Here is a 17,493-nt window from a genome sequence, read left to right on the forward strand (position 1 = left end):
GTACCAGCAGCAGGAAGCAAGGAGCACCCTGCAGCACCTCAACTTTCATCAGGTGCCTTTATGTGGGGACCTGAGTCAAGTTCCTAGCTCCCATGTGGACACCAACGTAAGGACACCTATGTTCAGGAAAGTAGGTGGCTGGAAATTGAATCTCACTCTTCCTCTTCAATATTGCAGTCTTCTGTACAACGTTTTTATGAGAACAGAAAAAAAATCTGTAGAGATATGATTGAATTGAAATTTGTCACCTTTGCCTGATATTGAAGAGCACTTTCCAATTTGATACATGAAGAAGGAAAGACAGTTCAATCCCTACAATCTCCACTAGGTCTTTTTTATCTCAATCCATCAAATATTTCAAATCCCCTTTTACATCCTTGGTATTCACCCAATAGCTGATATTAAAATCCACCCCATCTTCATTCTCATTTTCATCTTTACAGATCAAAAGTATCTAAGATAATCGGTGTTCCTGAGCAGATCCCAAGCAGCAGCCCAAATACAAAGTGACGTAGAATAGAAAAAAGTATAGGCAATAACTGTTTCTCCTGCTATCAGAGAATCACCGAGGTTGGAAAAGACCTGCAAGATCATCACCAACAGTTCTCCCTAAACCACGTCCCTCAACACCAAATCCTTGAAACATTCCTTGAATGCCTCCAGGGTCGGTGACTCCAGCACCTCCTGGGAAGCCCATTCCAGTGCCTGACCACTCTTTCCGAGCAGCAGTATTTCCTAACGTCCAACGTGAATCTCCCCTGGTGCAGCTTGAGGCCATTTCCTCTGGTCGTCTCACTGCTTACATGGGAGAAGAGGCCGAGTCCAGCTCACTGCAACTTCCCTCCAGGTAGTTAGAGAGAGCTGTAAGGTCTCCCCTGAGCCTCCTCTTCAGCAGATCGAACAATCCCAGCTCCCTCAGCCAAGCTGATAACAGCCTACACCACTCTGTCAAAGGGAGGAGCTGCACAGTATCATAGCAGGTTAAAATTACTCAAGTTCCCCGATAGGCAGGAAGGCAAATATTAAAACTAAAGTCCAGCTGGATCAAAATAACCAAACATATGATTTTCAATAATACCAATTTTAGTTTCATGATTAGGGAGTCACAAACTTCAAGGAAATCAGAAACTAGGAGGATTCACCTCTTCAATAGATTTTACTAACGGTGTTTTATCGTAAAGTTCTGCACTGATATCTCAGGTCTCCTATAAAGCTGCAAGTAAATCTGCCCCTCCAGCAAGTCTGCTACCTTGAACACATCCCATATCACAGTGCGTTTGGGAAGAGTGACAACTGCTAACTCTTCTTGTACACCTGTTTGTGCATTTACCCTGGAGGCCTCTCTTTAAGCAGTAAGCAAACGCTGTCATTGCTTCAGTTGTGTGATGAGATCAATGTCTGAAGCGGCCTGTCTGACAGTGAATCTCTGCTCTGAGGAAGAAGGTCAGATATTACACGGACTTCTTCATCATTCACATCTGTCACTTTTATCTCAATCTGTGCGTAACTGCCTTATTTTGTAGGCTTTTTTTCCCAGCTGCCAAGTTCAAGTCTTTCGCTTCTGCCTTGCCACACATTCCACTGGAGCCACAGATAGGTACAAGATGGGCACCTTATCAGATGTTCCCCCAGACAACAGAGGAGAAGCAGCCAGCACAGCTGCTTCTTCCACGTGGCATTTCTTATCCCCCTTACAGTTCAATAACACAGGAACAACTTCAGCTGGAGGTGAAGTGCTTTCTGAAAAGGCATGCTGCTTTGGAAAGAGTACAGCCATACTGCCACATTACGGAGTACAGCATGAACCAAAGATAGCATACACTACAATTCACACTGAGATGTACACACATACTAAATAGGGAATTTTTTAGATGGCTTTCTTAGAGTGACTTCCAGCTTGAGGCAAGGCACAAATAAGAGATACATGAAATGAATACATAACAAGCATTTCAAGTTAAAACAGAAAAAAGAGCATGGCTCAGATAAGGTCATTTGCAATAGCTTAACAGCTTTTGGAATAATATTCCATGGTGATGATGAAAGACAGATGGAATCCGTGACTCTGATAAATCTTCAGTACTTAGAGATGAGCAAGGACTACATGAAAATCTTTCAAAATGGAAAGACTCACTGGTATGCCCTAACCTTTGTCAGCTGCTCCCTTTTAACTATATGCTGATGATCACAAAGACAATTGCCACAGTCTGTTTCAGGCGATGAGTAAATCCATGGAGAATACTCAGTTCTGCAGCGCTGCCTGTCTTGTGACTTTTTTGGCAAAAAAGGCCCGTGGCTGAATGGTGCCTTCAGCACTATACCTGACATTTCCCATGCGAGCCTTGAAAGGAACACGTTCTATCATCTTCTTCTCCCTACATGGAACATTCCTTCTTAGCCCAGGTTTTTGATTCAACAGAAGGGGAATGCAAGCTCATCAAATATGCCTGTAGTGTTTGCGGGTACAGCTCTCCTGAGTTCTGAAAAACCACATCTTTCTTCTGCTAAAGGTGGATTTGGCACGCAAATTTGCCCAGAGAATACCAGCTTCTGTCTTTTCCTTCACCATTCTATTCCATTTAGTCAGAGTTGCAGCCAAACAGAGAACGCCACGAGCATTGCTACAAACACCTCAAATGAACTGTAACAAGGCAGAAAGAAGATCTGAACTTTAGACTAAGGATGACAGCCCTACCGTTCCTGCCTGAGTTGGTAGCCCCATTATCTGGAAGCAGTTGTGAAGTGAGAACACACATGCACACACAGCTCCAGAAATCAGATTTCCTGCACCATGAACGGACCCCTTTCAACGGTCATTGTTTTCTCAGAACTTGCAACTTTCCACGCTGCAACAAAACATCATCCTTCAACCCAGCAGAGATCTGGGTTGCTTCCTTTATTTTTTGAAAGTGACAGTTGTTATGAGATAAGCAGAGGCCAAGGGGAGAAATTGGATATAGTGCTCATTTTCTGCTGAGCCATACCTGTAACACACTCTGGGATCCTGTTACCTTCTGCAGCAGGTCATTTTTAATTGCCTTATCATAAAATACTTTTTAAAGCACTGAACATTAAGGGATTTAAACCTCTTTAATGCTCCTGGATGGCAATCTCTCAAGGCTCATACTGAGGCCAGCTCCATCTAATCAATAGAATGTGGGCAAAAAAGCAATACCATCAATTAATGACAAGTATTGTAGAGAATATTTGAAACACTTGAAAGAAGACCTCTAGGAGATCTGCATTTCAGTAATAAGCCAAAGCAGTAAGTGAGGGAGGAAGGAAGGAAGGAGGGAAGGAAGGAAGGAAGGAAGGAAGGAAGGAAGGAATATTTCTGTTCTTTCCGGGGTAAAGTCATTTATTACTCTCCAAGCAAAAGGTTTTGTACAATGTAATACAGGTAGATACAGGTGTGTGAAATCAAACCTGTACAGGGAAAGGCCCACAACAGCAATCAGATGTGCATAGACTGGGGTAAAGCAATATGAAAACCATGGTATCACTGCACTCAAAAGAAGGTTCATCTTGAATATAGCAAAGTGCTCTCAGCAGCGGTACACACCATGTTGCAAAAACACTGAGGTCTACAATGCAATAGGAGCCAGTCTGGGGAGTGTAATAGCTGTCCTATCCTGAATAACTGCAATTCACAGAAATCTGTCGTTCTCTAAGAAACGTGGATAGCAACACCTATGCTCACAGGGGTGAATGGGATCCTTTTAGCTGACTCCAAGATTTTCCTATCAAATTATCTCTAAAGAATGAAGAGCAATCAAGTTCATGTAATTGAGTTTGTTCAGTATGCAGGTATTTGAAAGCAATGCGAGTTAGTTAGACCCTTGGTATCATTAAGGAGTGGTTTCAGATAAGGAAAAGCTGTCCCAAAGCACCACTAAGGAGCTCAGCAACACTTCTGAAATGAGCTGCAGCTTGGACATCAGTGCAGCGGGTCACCCGGGAGGAAATCCCTTCTCATAGCACATTTTGACTGTTCTCACAAATCAGTCAGATAGCCTCCCATCTGTCTTTTCCAAAGGTATTTTCTGCATCCAAGAGAAAGACTTGTTATAAAAGCCTGTCAGAATCCTAACAGTTGATCACTGTGGAGTTAATCTATTTTATTCAGGTTTATTTTAAGGTTAGCATTTTGCTAGGTTTCAGTGCCTGAACTAAGTGATCTTCATTAGTTTGCAGATACTATGCCTTGTACCTAAGTGCATGTATCTGGAAGTACCCCAGTAGATATCTAAGGTACACGAGCACCAAGAATTTTCCACTATGAATGACAGTGCTTGGAATACCAAATTCATTCTTGCTTACATAAAGCATTTTTTCTAATTCTATTTCATCTGTGTCATCTCTGAAGCTTTGGAAACTTCAGATTCAGAAAAAAAAAAATTCATCTGATTTCACATTACTTACATACCAACTGTAATTGCTAAGTTGTTCTGAGTGGCCCACAGCCAAAGAAAATCTTACGTATTTTTCCGTTTCATACATCTGCCTCAGTTTTGAATGGCCTTTTCCATAGAATAACAAAGACTTCTGTGTTTCAGCAAGTCCATCTGTTACAAATTAGACAATTCAGCCGATCTATCTTCTCAGGCTAAGTTTATACTCAGCAGCTTTCCAGGAGTAGTGCCTAAGTGATCGTGACGGCCAAGCTCAGGGCTGGGCAAGCTGTAGTCACGGTCTCTATCTACTGCAGTTTAACAGTCACATTAAGGTTGAATCAGTCTTCACACAATGAAGCAATGTATTAAAGCTAGACTCAAACTGCAGTAAATCTCAAACGTACAGATGCAGACTTGTGCTCTGACCTGTACAGCATCTGAATGAACGACACAGGGTGAGAGGGTTAGACGCAAGTCCTACAAAACTCAGAAAATACAAGACCAAAGTCACAAACCACAGCCAATGAAGGGGATTTTACAGGCTTAGCCTTCTTGCCGTTTGCTGTAGTATGTTTACTTAGCAATCTGAGCATGTATGCAGTTTACAGATGAAAATACTCTTTTTATTCATAATGAAGAGGCATAAAAGAATTCTGAGAACCTTGATCTTGCAGAAGTAACCTCACGAGACTGAAACACTTAAAAAGCATAGTTGGGGAAGTTTTAAAAATTACATAAGCAACAAGGAAGTTCTTGACTACGTGATCAGATTGAATCAGGGTGGCAATAGATCTCATCAGCTCAGTGTGAAGACGAGGTAGTAGTACTGTCTGGACACCAGAGGAAGGAAAGGACTGCGTGGAAAAGTTTGCACTTTCATAAATGCATGGGAAAAGAAACCAAAAAAAGGAGGAGGAAATGACCAAATCTGAGAATAAGGCAGAGAGAGGAGTGAATACAGCTGAGATTCATCCCAGCAAGAAATAAAATCAGCAAACACTCCAGGCGCAGCAATTATAGCCTGATTATTCTATGGAAACATGGCAATATGCATGAAACATATATATACATGAAACCGTTCTATTAAGCATGTTAAAATAACTGAAAGTAGATTTGTCCCAAGAAAACATATGTAACTAAGCTTCTGCTTGGCTTTCAGATGCACACACATTATTTCTTTGACTTGGAAAGACAAGCATGTGTGATACACTACTGAGTACTGAGTTATTTCAGCTTTCTGGGAGCTGTATACTAATGCTGTGTTGTCAGAAGTCTTGTGAAATGAGGGTTTGATACTCCGACATCAGTAAACAGCATAGTGCTACTGATCTGTAACCTCTCAGCAGCAAAATGGAGAAATCCATGTGATCGATTCAGCGTCTGTGAGGAGAAGCAACACCTTTTAATACGCCACCTCAGAGAGCTGGCAGCAAAAATAGACAAATTTTATTTTACCTGCTTCATCAAAGTAGATACAATGGAATTTGTTTGAGAGAAGAATGAACTCCTTTATATTGCAGATGGAAGGACAGACCCTGCCAGTACAAATCTACATGAATACATGGCAGAATACCTTACCCATGAGCAGATAACTCTTTTCTTACAAGCGCAACTTTTGTCACTCTTGACAGCAATACCTGAAATGCAGTTTGTGAGTCTTGGAAAAGGAAGGCAGACGGAAAAAAGACACCGTTTAGTCTGGATTTGATTAACATTACTCTGTTGCTCTCAGTTGGTTGCAGAACTTAACTTCTACAATGACAGGGGGCGTCACTGACACTTGGCATCATATCTCTTTGAAATTCTAGGCCCCTTTCAGTCAAATTTGGCAGAGAGGAAAAGAGTTTTCAAAATGTTGTTTTTTTTTGTTTTGTTTTTTTTTTTAATTTCTTGAAGAGGATAATGATCCAGTTGTAGCAATGACATATTTCTATTTGAAAAGTGAGTCATAGTGGTATTCCCCACGATCTATTTTTCAGCGTTTTTCAGACTTCACATATAGGAACTTCCTACCAGGTCAGTGACAGGCGAACACAGCTCCAACACATAGCTGATCTCTGTGAAGGATAAAATGCACACAAGGCATGCGATTCTGAAATTCAAAGGAGATTTCAAATGGTTGTATTTCAGTATGCTTAAATAATGTTCTACCTATTCTGCACTTCCTTAGAAAAATCTGAAATCTATTTTTCAGTAATTATCTCTTTTTCATTTAAGAAGACCTTCCAATAATTCATAAGCTTTACCTTCATTATCCCGTGCTCATTTTTATAGTTCCTCATTGCAGAAAACTGATGTGGCCCAATTGGATTACCAAGGTAAAATCAAGCATCTGTAAACAAGGGTAGGAATATCAGATGAAAAGCCAGAAATGTAGTTGAAAGGCAGGCAGTGCCCAGGGATTTGAGATACAGGACACAGACTTCACCCAACTGCACACGCTACTGCAACTGAAGGGCATGGGAAGCCTCTTCAGCCCTCTGATTACTATTAAACTTTGGGAGAGGAGATCCTCATGGAAAAGAAATTAGCTTCAAGCCAATTACAAATGAAAATCCTTTCATTCAGCTGCCTTTGCCATGCTGTCCAGATATTCTCTCCCAGATAACAATAATTTTTCTGAAAGTATGATTTTAAGCCTTATTTTCTTTTCCACTAAAAGCTTCTACTGGGAGAAGGGAAATTCTGATCTTTCTGTTGGCATTACGTTTGTCTGCAGGGCCCATAATATGACTTAATTGCATATCAGGGCACAGATTCCCATTGCTCTGGCCCCATACCATCCCTTTGAGCAGTGCGTTAAATGCAGCACATTTCAGATCAAAAGCCAGATGCCTTCCCCATGCAACCCCTACTGTGAGTGCCTCACAGAACATGAATTCCTGTATGACTGCAATGCACCCTGAGCCTTCGGAGTCCATAGGATGGCACTGTGTAGGCCTCTCATGCTGCTGCTGAGACCTTCAGCTCCAATTCTATCTGATCCAGACTGAATCTTCCTCGTTCATTTGTCAGTCCATCACCAAGAAAAAGCCCAGTCCCTCTCCTCTGCAAGCAGATGCAACAAGGGAACCCCAGGTTATGAAGGCAATATTTACATCCAGATGAAGTTTCTCACTTTTACTTAGGGCCAGCCTGACTTCCTTGCTGGCATCCCAGTCGTCCCACTGCCAAGGCCCGTCACCTCTTCTGCAAAACGCAAGTGCAGCAGTGCTTCTTCCTTGACAGGGGACAGGTAACAGGAGGAGGCCCCTGGCCTCACCCCATCATCAGTCACATAAGACCCCTTCACAGGAGTTGGGGTAGCTGTCCTCTTGGCTCTGTGGTGGTCAGAAACAGACCTAAACAGCGCTGTCTACAGTTAGAAATGCCTCCAGCTCCCAGGATGATGTCCTTCAAATTGCTCTCCCAAAAAGCACTTCCAGACAGTAAGCCCCAGTAACAACAGAGGTCTGTCTCTTCAATGGTTTGTATCATATCTGATCATAAATTGATAATCATAAATTAAATAAAATATCTCCATGGCTTTACCTTCTCCAATCAAAACGGAAAGGACTCATAGCCCCTTACAGTGAGGATTATCTAGTTAGGTTTTATACACCAAGTGCTCGGGAAAACTGTCGCAATTACTAACAGTACAAAAAGAAATTTGAGATAATCATAGCTGGCTAATACATTGTAGCTATGTAAAGAATGGAGGAGAGGCAGAATTCAGAAAGTTTTCAGAAATAGTTCAAAGACGTTAAAAAAGGTTTCTTGCTAGGCTTCAACCCTTGACAGAGCTACAGACAATTTCTATGTATGTTTTGTGATTCCTGGCAGGTCGTTTTCTCACTTACACTCATCGAATCACTCAGGTTGGAAAAGACCTTAAAAATCATCGAAGCCAACCATAACCTAACCACACTACTTTTGCTCTAACAACCCTCTGCTAAATCATGTTCCTGAGCACCGCATCCAAACGGATTTTAAAACATCCAGGGATGGTGACTCAACCACCTCCCTGGGGAGCCCAGTCCAGTGCTTTTCTAACTTCAGCTCTGAGAAAAGGACAAAAATTCATTTGGGATTCTTACTACCTTGTACTGTAAAACCGTAGAGGTGAAATCAGAAAGGCAAAAGCCCAGCTTGAATTTAACCTAGCTGCTGGTGTGAAAAGGAATAAGAAACTCTTTTATAAATACATTAACAGTAAGAGGAGGACAAAGGAGAATATCCACTCTTTGCTGGATGAGGCTGGGAATGTGACCACTGAGGATAAGGAAAAGGCGGAGGTTCTGAATGCCTTCTTTACGTCTGTCTTTAAAAGTCAGACCAGTTATCCTCAGGATACCCCTCTCTCTGACCTGGTTATCTCGGCCGGGGAGCACACTAACCCCCCTGCGATTCTGAAAGAAACAGTCAGAGACCTACTGCTCCAGCTGGACTGTCACAAGTCGATGGGGCCAGATGAGATCCACCCGAGAGTGCTGAGGGAACTGGCGGAGGTGATAGCCGAGCCGCTTTCCATCATCTGTCAGCGCTCCTTGTTGACTGGTGAGGTCCCAGATGACTGGAGGCTTGCCAATGTGACTCCCATTTATAAGAAAGGTCGTAAGGAGGATCCGGGGAACTACAGGCCTGTCAGCCTGACCTCGGTGCCAGGGAAGGTTATGGAGCAGATCGTCTTGAGGGAGATCATGCGGCATGTGCAGGGAGACCGGGGGATCAGGCCTAGCCAGCATGGGTTCATGAAGGGCAGGTCCTGTTTGACCAACCTGATCTCCTTCTATGATCTAGTGACCCATCTGGTGGATGAAGGAAAGGCTGTTGATGTGGTCTACCTAGACTTCAGCAAAGCCTTTGACACTGTCTCCCACAGCATTCTCCTGCAGAAGCTGGCAGTCAGAGGCTTGGATGGGTACACTCTTGGCTGGGTAAGGAGCTGGCTGGAGGGCCGGGCGCAGAGAGTGGTGGTGAATGGAGTCAAATCCAGCTGGCGACCGGTCGTGAGTGGTGTTCCGCAGGGGTCGGTGCTGGGGCCTGTCCTCTTCAATATCTTTATAGATGACCTCGATGAGGGCATCGAGTGCACCCTCAGTAAATTCGCAGATGACACCAAATTGGCTGGAAGCGTGGATCTGCCTGGGGGTAGCGACGCCCTACAGAGGGATCTGGACAGGCTGGAGAGCTGGGCTGGAGCCAATGGGATGAGTTTCAACAAGGCCAAATGCCGGGTCCTGCACTTCGGCCACAACAACCCCAGGCGACGCTACAGGCTTGGGGCGGTGTGGCTGGAGGACTGCGTAGAGGAAATGGACCTGGGGGTATTGATTGATGCTCGGCTGAACATGAGCCGACAGTGTGCCCAGGTGGCCAAGAAGGCCAATGGCATCCTGGCTTGCATCAGAAACAGTGTTGCAAGCAGGAGCAGAGAGGTGATTGTTCCCCTATATTCAGCACTCGTCAGGCCGCACCTCGAGTACTGTGTCCAGTTTTGGGCCCCTCACTGCAAGAAAGATATTGAGGCCCTGGAACGTGTTCAAAGAAGGGCAACGAAGCTGGTGAGGGGTCTGGAACACAGGCCATATGAGGAGAGGCTGAAGGAGCTGGGAATGTTCAGCCTGGAGAAGAGGAGGCTCAGGGGAGACCTTATTGCTCTCTATAACTTCCTGAAGGGAGGTTGTAGTGAGCTGGGGGTCGGCCTCTTCTCTCGTGTCATTAGTGATAGGACCAGGGGGAATGGTTTCAAGCTACGCCAGGGGAAATTCAGGCTGGACATGAGGAAGTATTACTTTTCAGAAAGGGTGGTCAGGCACTGGAATGGACTGCCCAGGGAGGTGGTGGAATCACCGACCCTGGGGGTGTTCAAGGAAAGACTGGATGTTGCGTTGAGGGACATGGTTTAGTAGGAGCTATTGGGAATAGGTGAAAGGTTGGACTGGGTGATCTTTTAGGTCTTTTCCAACCTTAGTGATTCTATGATTCTATGATTCTATGATCTCTGAATTCTGTATGGATGGGGCCTTATAAATATTTCTATAATTAGTCAAAGCACAGTAAAGCATATAGTTTTTTTTTCCTTCAGGTTAAATACTGCTGATTAGCTGCTTACTTTTTAGAAAGTTCTCTGTCCTTAGTATTTACACAAGTCTTTTTCTGACCTGCTGTAAGCCCGTTAGTCCAAACCAGATAAGGAGTCTCATTTTAGAGCTGGAGATAGTGTAACACTGTTACTAGTTGATACTTGCTATTTCCTTGCATTCCAGGATTACGTAATAGACAAAAGAACTGCCTCCTAGAAGAGAATGACTTCTGAATTATAATGCAGTAGTGATCTTGTTTTTGGTGTTATTATTGCATAGGTATATCTGCCTTTGCACTGTTAGTTCTAGAAGATACTGTCTACAGGTATTGCTGACAATTCCCTTCCCCATCACTCTGTATGTCTCATTGTCTTTTTCGTAGTTTCCACTGTGTGTTTTTTTTTCTTGTTCTTCGTTTCTTTTTTCTTTCTTTTTTTGTTTTTGTTTTTATTTTTGTTTGTCTGTCTATCTGTATGGCTGTTGCTTTCGTTTTTCTTTGTTTGTTTGTTTGTTTGTTTGTTTGTTTGTGTGTGTGTGGGGGGGGGGAGACAGGGGGTTTTGGGAGGGCTGAGTTGGTTGTTTTAGCTTGGTTGTTCTGTTTGTCTGCTTCCAAGTGACTCCAGTATATGTCCATCTCAGAAATCTGTTTGTATTATGATCTTTAATGCAAATATGAAAAGCATTGACTACAGACACCCTTTCACTGATATTCTGATACTTCACTCAACTAAGGAAACCTCATTATTCTTCAACAGGTCATCTACAAACTGATTAGTAGAGAAGAAGCCACTAGGAGTAACAAACAATTAAGAGGCCACGGCCACCTGAGGGAAACCTCATGGTGCTTTGTTTTGGCCAAGGAAAACCAGTTGATTATTTTCAGAACTTGCATAAATTAAAAACATCAATTAATAAAAATGATACAAATAAATAGTAATAATAATTACATAAAAGTAAGAAAAGACCATTCAAGCTGCATGAAAATAAAATCATGGATTCTCACTACCACTGTTGCTGTATTTGTTTATAAAGCCAAGATCATGGCCTCAATCTACTGTGTAAAACTGCATAACTTGACATGCTGTCTTCCTCTAAAGAGGGATTAAAAACACAAATGAAATCTTAGAATCCATTTGAAAATCAATTTTACTTTATTCCCCTGAACTTCAATAATATAATGACACCCAACCTTCACTTAAAAGGATGAGTAACGTGAGCAAACGTGGATTAATAACTGGTATAACTAAGTGTTATTATTCTATAGACCTCAAAGGTGTCTGCCTTCTGAATATCACCAGATTTTACAAAAGATCATTCAGATCCACGCTTTAAACGTATGCTATCAAAATAAGCTCAACTAGCTTACAGAAATGACTAGGCAGTTTCACTTTCAATAGATACGATTTAAAATGATACCTTTGAAGTAGTGACCAAGCTCGGTGTGGCTCCCATCATTTCTAGCCTCGCTATATTAAGTACATCTCAAGAATAAGGATTGCGCTCTTATGGAAAAAATAGGTAGTGAATGTCAGTCTTACTGAGAAGACTAACGGTCATCACTTGATCTAAAAATAATAAAACACGGATCACACAAATGTACGTTTTCTTGTCTGGAAAAAAGCAAGAATTTTCAGAAGGAGCATGAAATCACAAGCAGCATGGATGTTCGGATTTTGTATATTCGAAGGCAAAAAAAGAATTCTCAAAGAAAATATCCATAGAAAATATGTAATCCTTTATCACCTTTGGAGAAATAATGCTGATGTGTGGTATGAAACTGAAAAAAAAAAAAAAAGAAAAAAAAAAGAAAAAAGCAGGTAACTGTCAAAATGTTAGCTAAATACACTAAACACTAATACGCCTGTATATACGTATGTATATATACAGGTATGTAATATACGTGTAGTGGAATACTGTTGAGAAGGTTCATCCTCTATTGTCACACCACCAGCATCGGCCTCTGATCATGTGGACGAATATAATCACATAGGAGACGTTACTGTTGAAGCAGACCTCATACATACACATGGAATCTGCTGTACGATTTTCACTTCAAAGGCATAATTTGCTTAGGCAATCGACACCATCAATAAGAACATCTATTGTATAATGCATCAAGATCTACCTGACTTCCTAATAATCAAGGTGCTGAGACTGTAACTTGTCAATCTATGTATATTGATTTTATATTGCTTTTGCCACAGTGTATTTGGTGTGTTGATTTTATGGCCACCAGACACTCACTCAGCCTCTCTCTCACTCCCCCTGCACAGAAAGGCAGAGAGAGAGGGGAAAGCCCATGGGAATATTACCTCAGAAGTCAAACAAATTTAACTTCGGGAAAATAAATTTCATTTATTCATCCCATGCCCTGCTCAGCAGGTCTTCCTCACCCCTCCGTTTCTGACTCCTTCATCTGTCGCAGAGTAGCTCCTCTCCGCTCTCCCTTCCTCCTCACACCTCTCCCTGATCCAGCATACGCTCTTCAGGAGCTGCAGGGTGAGCGTTGCTGGGGGCACATAGCACCTTCTCCATGACCTTCTTCCAAGGTGTTCCCACTCTTTTCTGGGATCTTTCTTCTGAGCTCCACTCCCTCTGAGCTGCCTGCCCTTTGGCTAATGGGTCCTGTGGGGCAGTAGGAGGGAGTAGCAGTGGGCTGGAACTAGTTGTGTCTAGCACCCCAGTTTCACACCACACATCAGCATTATGGCAGGCCTTTCCACAACTGGACACCTGCACTCAGTGCAATACTCTTGTGATCAGAAAAGTCCAAAGAATGTTTCAGAAAGGTGAGTTGGGATTGTGTAAACATACAACACGTGTATTGATTAAAATTACATTTATGTTTATTAGGAATACAATGTGAGTTCAATTGTTCAGGAAGTGCAGACTCTGTAAGAATTGATTCTTACAAAATCAGAATCATTGTAAACAGCCTGAATTTTCAAAGCACTCATTGAACTGTACATAAGCTTTATTTGAGAAGCCCCTTATGCAAACAGCCTCCTTTTCTAGTGGATGAGCACACACACTTTCTCTCAAAACAGTTTAATCATGGGGTGAGGCCAGGGGCCTCCTCCTGTTACCTGTCCCCTGCCAAGGAAGAAGCACTGCTGCACTTGCGTTTTGCAGAAGAGGTGACGGGCCTTGGCAGTGGGACGACTGGGATGCCAGCAAGGAAGTCAGGCTGGCCCTAAGTAAAAGTGAGAAACTTCATCTGGATGTAAATATTGCCTTCATAACCTGGGGTTCCCTTGTTGCATCTGCTTGCAGAGGAGAGGGACTGGGCTTTTTCTTGGTGATGGACTGACAAATGAACGAGGAAGATTCAGTCTGGATCAGATAGAATTGGAGCTGAAGGTCTCAGCAGCAGCATGAGAGGCCTACACAGTGCCATCCTATGGACTCAGAAGGCTCAGGGTGCATTGCAGTCATACAGGAATTCACCTTTTTTAACGTCTTTGAACTATTTCTGAAAACTTTCTGAATTCTGCCTCTCCTCCACTCTTTACATAGCTACAATGTATTAGCCAGCTATGATTATCTCAAATTTCTTTTTGTACTGTTAGTAATTGCGACAGTTTTCCCGAGCACTTGGTGTATAAAACCTAACTAGATAATCCTCACTGTAAGGGGCTATGAGTCCTTTCCGTTTTGATTGGAGAAGGTAAAGCCATGGAGATATTTTATTTAATTTATGATTATCAATTTATGATCAGATATGATACAAACTATGGAACTCTTACAAAGCTTTGCTTTCTGTGCTTTGATTGCTTCTGCATTTGCCAAAACTCTCTGTCCTTATTATAACTCTAGTTGTTCAACTGTAAAATATCAAAAGGATATGATACCATAGGAGTAGAAATTATCCCACAAACTAAAACAAGTGCACCAACTTGAAGTGCAATTTCTTGCTCAAACCAGAAAGGCCAATAGATTGGTAAAGAGCTTGACACTGTCACCATGTCAACACTTATAGAGAATGCAAGTAACAAAAGTTTGGGCCCAAAATAGAACAGAACAGAACCTTGCGCTCTATATAATGCATGCCTCTGGGGCCAGGAACACAGCCAACAGCTCAGGAAACAGAGCTGCTCTCCTCACCAGTAATAGCAGCCGGAGGAGTCACAGAATCACAGAATCACAGAATGGCCAGGGTTGGAAGGGACCTCAAGCTTCATGAATCTCCAAACCCCTGCCACATGCAGGGCCACTAACCACCACATTTAATACCAGCGCAGGCTGCGCAGGGCCCCATCCAACCTGGCCTTGAACACCTCCAGGGACGGGGCGTGCACAGCCTCTCTGGAAGAAAGTGGCTTATTATTCCACATTTATGCACACTTAGTAGATAAGATGAAATACTTCAGAAGTACCAAAATTGTAACTTTTGTATTATAGGCTATTCTGTTTTGCCAAGAGGCCCTCAGCAAAAGAACAACTTAAGGGGCCTCTGACAGGAGGTCAAACTGCCCCTCCTTTATATTAGGAGGAATGCAAGTGATGCTCCCCTACATTTTTCCTCCCAACTTACCTCTATCCCAGGACAGCAGGTGTCCAGGAATTGTGGCCTAGTGCAGAATGAGCAAATGTGAGAATTAGCAATATACGCTTAGCTAGCAACCGTTCATCTTTAGCCAGTACCTGTATGTTTAGTGGAATGTTGGGAAATTGGTGAGCCTGCAGTACTCAGCCAGTGGGGAACCAGGGCAGGGAGAGAGAAGCGTTGCCTGATAGGGCATAAAAGACACGAAGGCTGTTCTGATAGTTCTGATGGCTGTAACCCCTTTCCCACAATGTAATCTGCCAGGTAGTGGTGGTTTTTAGAGGTAGTAGCTCAGATACGATCAGTAAGGAACTTCATTTTCACATTGGCAGACTTTTTAGGAGCTCCTATCTCCTTAGTTCACTTGACAACTGGTGTCTTTAAAGAACTGGAAACGGCACTTAGGTACTATCCTGTTGCAGGGACTTCAGAAGCTTGCTTCCTGTGACAAACCTAACTGCAGCTTTTCCACATTTGATAATGTACTGGGCATCTTTGCCAAGCCTTGTAGGGGTATGAAAGAACAACAAAGGAATTCCATGAATTGTTACGGGCTGTGGATATATCCACTTCTGCTTACTAGTTAAATAAATAAATAAAAAATAAAAAAATGCGATGCTTTGTGGAAAGCAGCATCTTCTCTTGCAATCTTATCTGTCTTAGGAAAAAACACCCTTGTTTCTCAGCTTTGGTGCTGTCTCGTTCTTGATATGCTTTGTGAATTCACATGACAGTTTTCTAACGACAGCTCTCTCCCACGATCACTGCAGCGACCATCTCCTGCATGCAACACCGGAATCTTCCTGAATTTCATTTCTGTCTGTGCAGATTTCCAGAAGAGTGCAATGGAACCAGCAACAGGTTTTGCAAGAATGGGACTCATTTATTTCGTTGATCCATAGTCCAATAGTATTATTGTGTAAATAAATACGAAGCTTGCATTTTGCCAAGGTTTGAACTTTGAATGGACTTTGGCCTGTTTCAAGAAAGAATGTTCCTGAGCCTTCTCAGCATCACCAATCATCCGGTTTGCCTGGGTGGCATTAGCTGAAGAGTCATTGTCTTGGGCTGAAGATAACGTGTCCTCAGTATATATGAGTAAGAAAGCTTCTTTGTAACGTATGACTAAAACATAAAATGAGAAAGCGTAACACTAGCGGGAATGTGGACCTTGCTTTTGAGAAACAATGCATCAGTGTCTGATTCCAGAGAAGCAGTTGCAATTTTGAAGGAGTTCTCCAGGTGTCTGTGAGAGGTGTACATGTGGTAGAAGCACCTATAGGTGCCGGTGTCAGCTGGAGTCAGCCCAAAGAGGGTGAAGGTGGCCGTGCCCCCACCATCAGGGTCCTGCTGCTGGACAGGGGCCGAGTGCCCATCCTTGTGCAGGAAGGTGGCCCCTTGGTACATGTTCCTGCATCGGATGGTGATGTTGGTCCCCATCCCCACACGTCTCTTGTGGCTCATGGAAATGCCAGGTGGGGGGAAGCAGTGATCTGCATGATGGGAGAGAAAATGGATGGGACTTGGGCCTGTGAGGACAGCTCAGGGCCTCCCTCTGACCCCAGTGCACTCACCTGTAACTACCAGCTCCACAGGGTCACTCATCTCTGATGTCTCTGCTGGCTCAGACAGCCGGTACTGGCAACGATACGTCCCTGTGTGCACCCACGTTGTGATAGCAAAGCAGAACACGGCCATGTCCTGAACATTGCACTTCTTCATGCAGGGGGTGAAACCTCCTTCCTGGCAGAGCCGGACCCAGGCAGATGGCCGGGGCAGGTGACACCGCAGGGTGACATTGTCCCCCACTTCTAACCCCTGGCTAGGGTGCAGCAACAGGGAGGGTCAGGGCACTGGGACAGGGGACAGCAGTCAGCCTTGTTCCCTGCACACCCTCCTGTGCCCCTCTGATGGCCCACTGACCACGCTCCCCTCCCTCTGGCCCCATTCTTCCCCCGTCCTCATATTCACTTTGCTTTGCCCTGCTCACTGCCACCAGCCACCAACCTGCAAGGGACATGGTCCTGGTCCCACACAGGGCCACCAACCCCCGTGGCACCACGTCCCCATTGTCACTCACCCAGGAGGAGGGCCAGCGCCATTGGTGCCTTGGGACAGGAGCAGCTTGGGACAGCGAGACTGCAGTGGGGACAGGGAGTGTCTGCAGATCCCTTTTCTAGATCCACAGATACAGGAGCTGGCAATAGAACATAGATGTAGAGCTCGTAAAGAAGAGCGTATTGTTTGCGGGCTTTTTGATGCTGCTCTGATAGCAAGGCAGAAAGATAAAAGGAGGGAGGAACTGTGTCACTAGGGGAGGTGATTAAGAGTTTGCAATCTGAGCTATAATTCAAGGGAAAGCGGTGGTGGCAGGCAGAGAGAGCTCAGCACACTTTGCAGAGCCATCTGCATGATGCTTCTGTGAGAGGGCGTCAGATTCAGACAGCAGCTGCTGACTTGGAGGGGTGGATGTGGTGAAGGAGTGCGGCAG

The 17,493-nt window shown here is 43.7% G+C and overlaps 1 pseudogene across 1 annotated transcript in view; it reads right to left on the bottom strand.

Moving 5' to 3' along the window:
- The window catches only part of LOC306945798 (osteoclast-associated immunoglobulin-like receptor), a 35,001-nt pseudogene extending 17,897 nt beyond the window's left edge, over positions 1-17,104 (bottom strand). Inside the window, exons 1-4 of the transcript in view lie at positions 17,083-17,104; positions 16,974-17,009; positions 16,577-16,855; positions 16,264-16,495 (exon numbers count right to left, since the gene is read on the bottom strand). The product of the transcript in view is annotated as an osteoclast-associated immunoglobulin-like receptor (transcript). The remainder of the gene's footprint in view (positions 1-16,263; positions 16,496-16,576; positions 16,856-16,973; positions 17,010-17,082) is intronic.
- Positions 17,105-17,493: the final 389 nt, after the last annotated feature.

This window comes from Tetrao urogallus (assembly GCF_951394365.1).
Source record: "Tetrao urogallus genome assembly, chromosome: 4".
NCBI lineage: Eukaryota > Metazoa > Chordata > Aves > Galliformes > Phasianidae > Tetrao > Tetrao urogallus.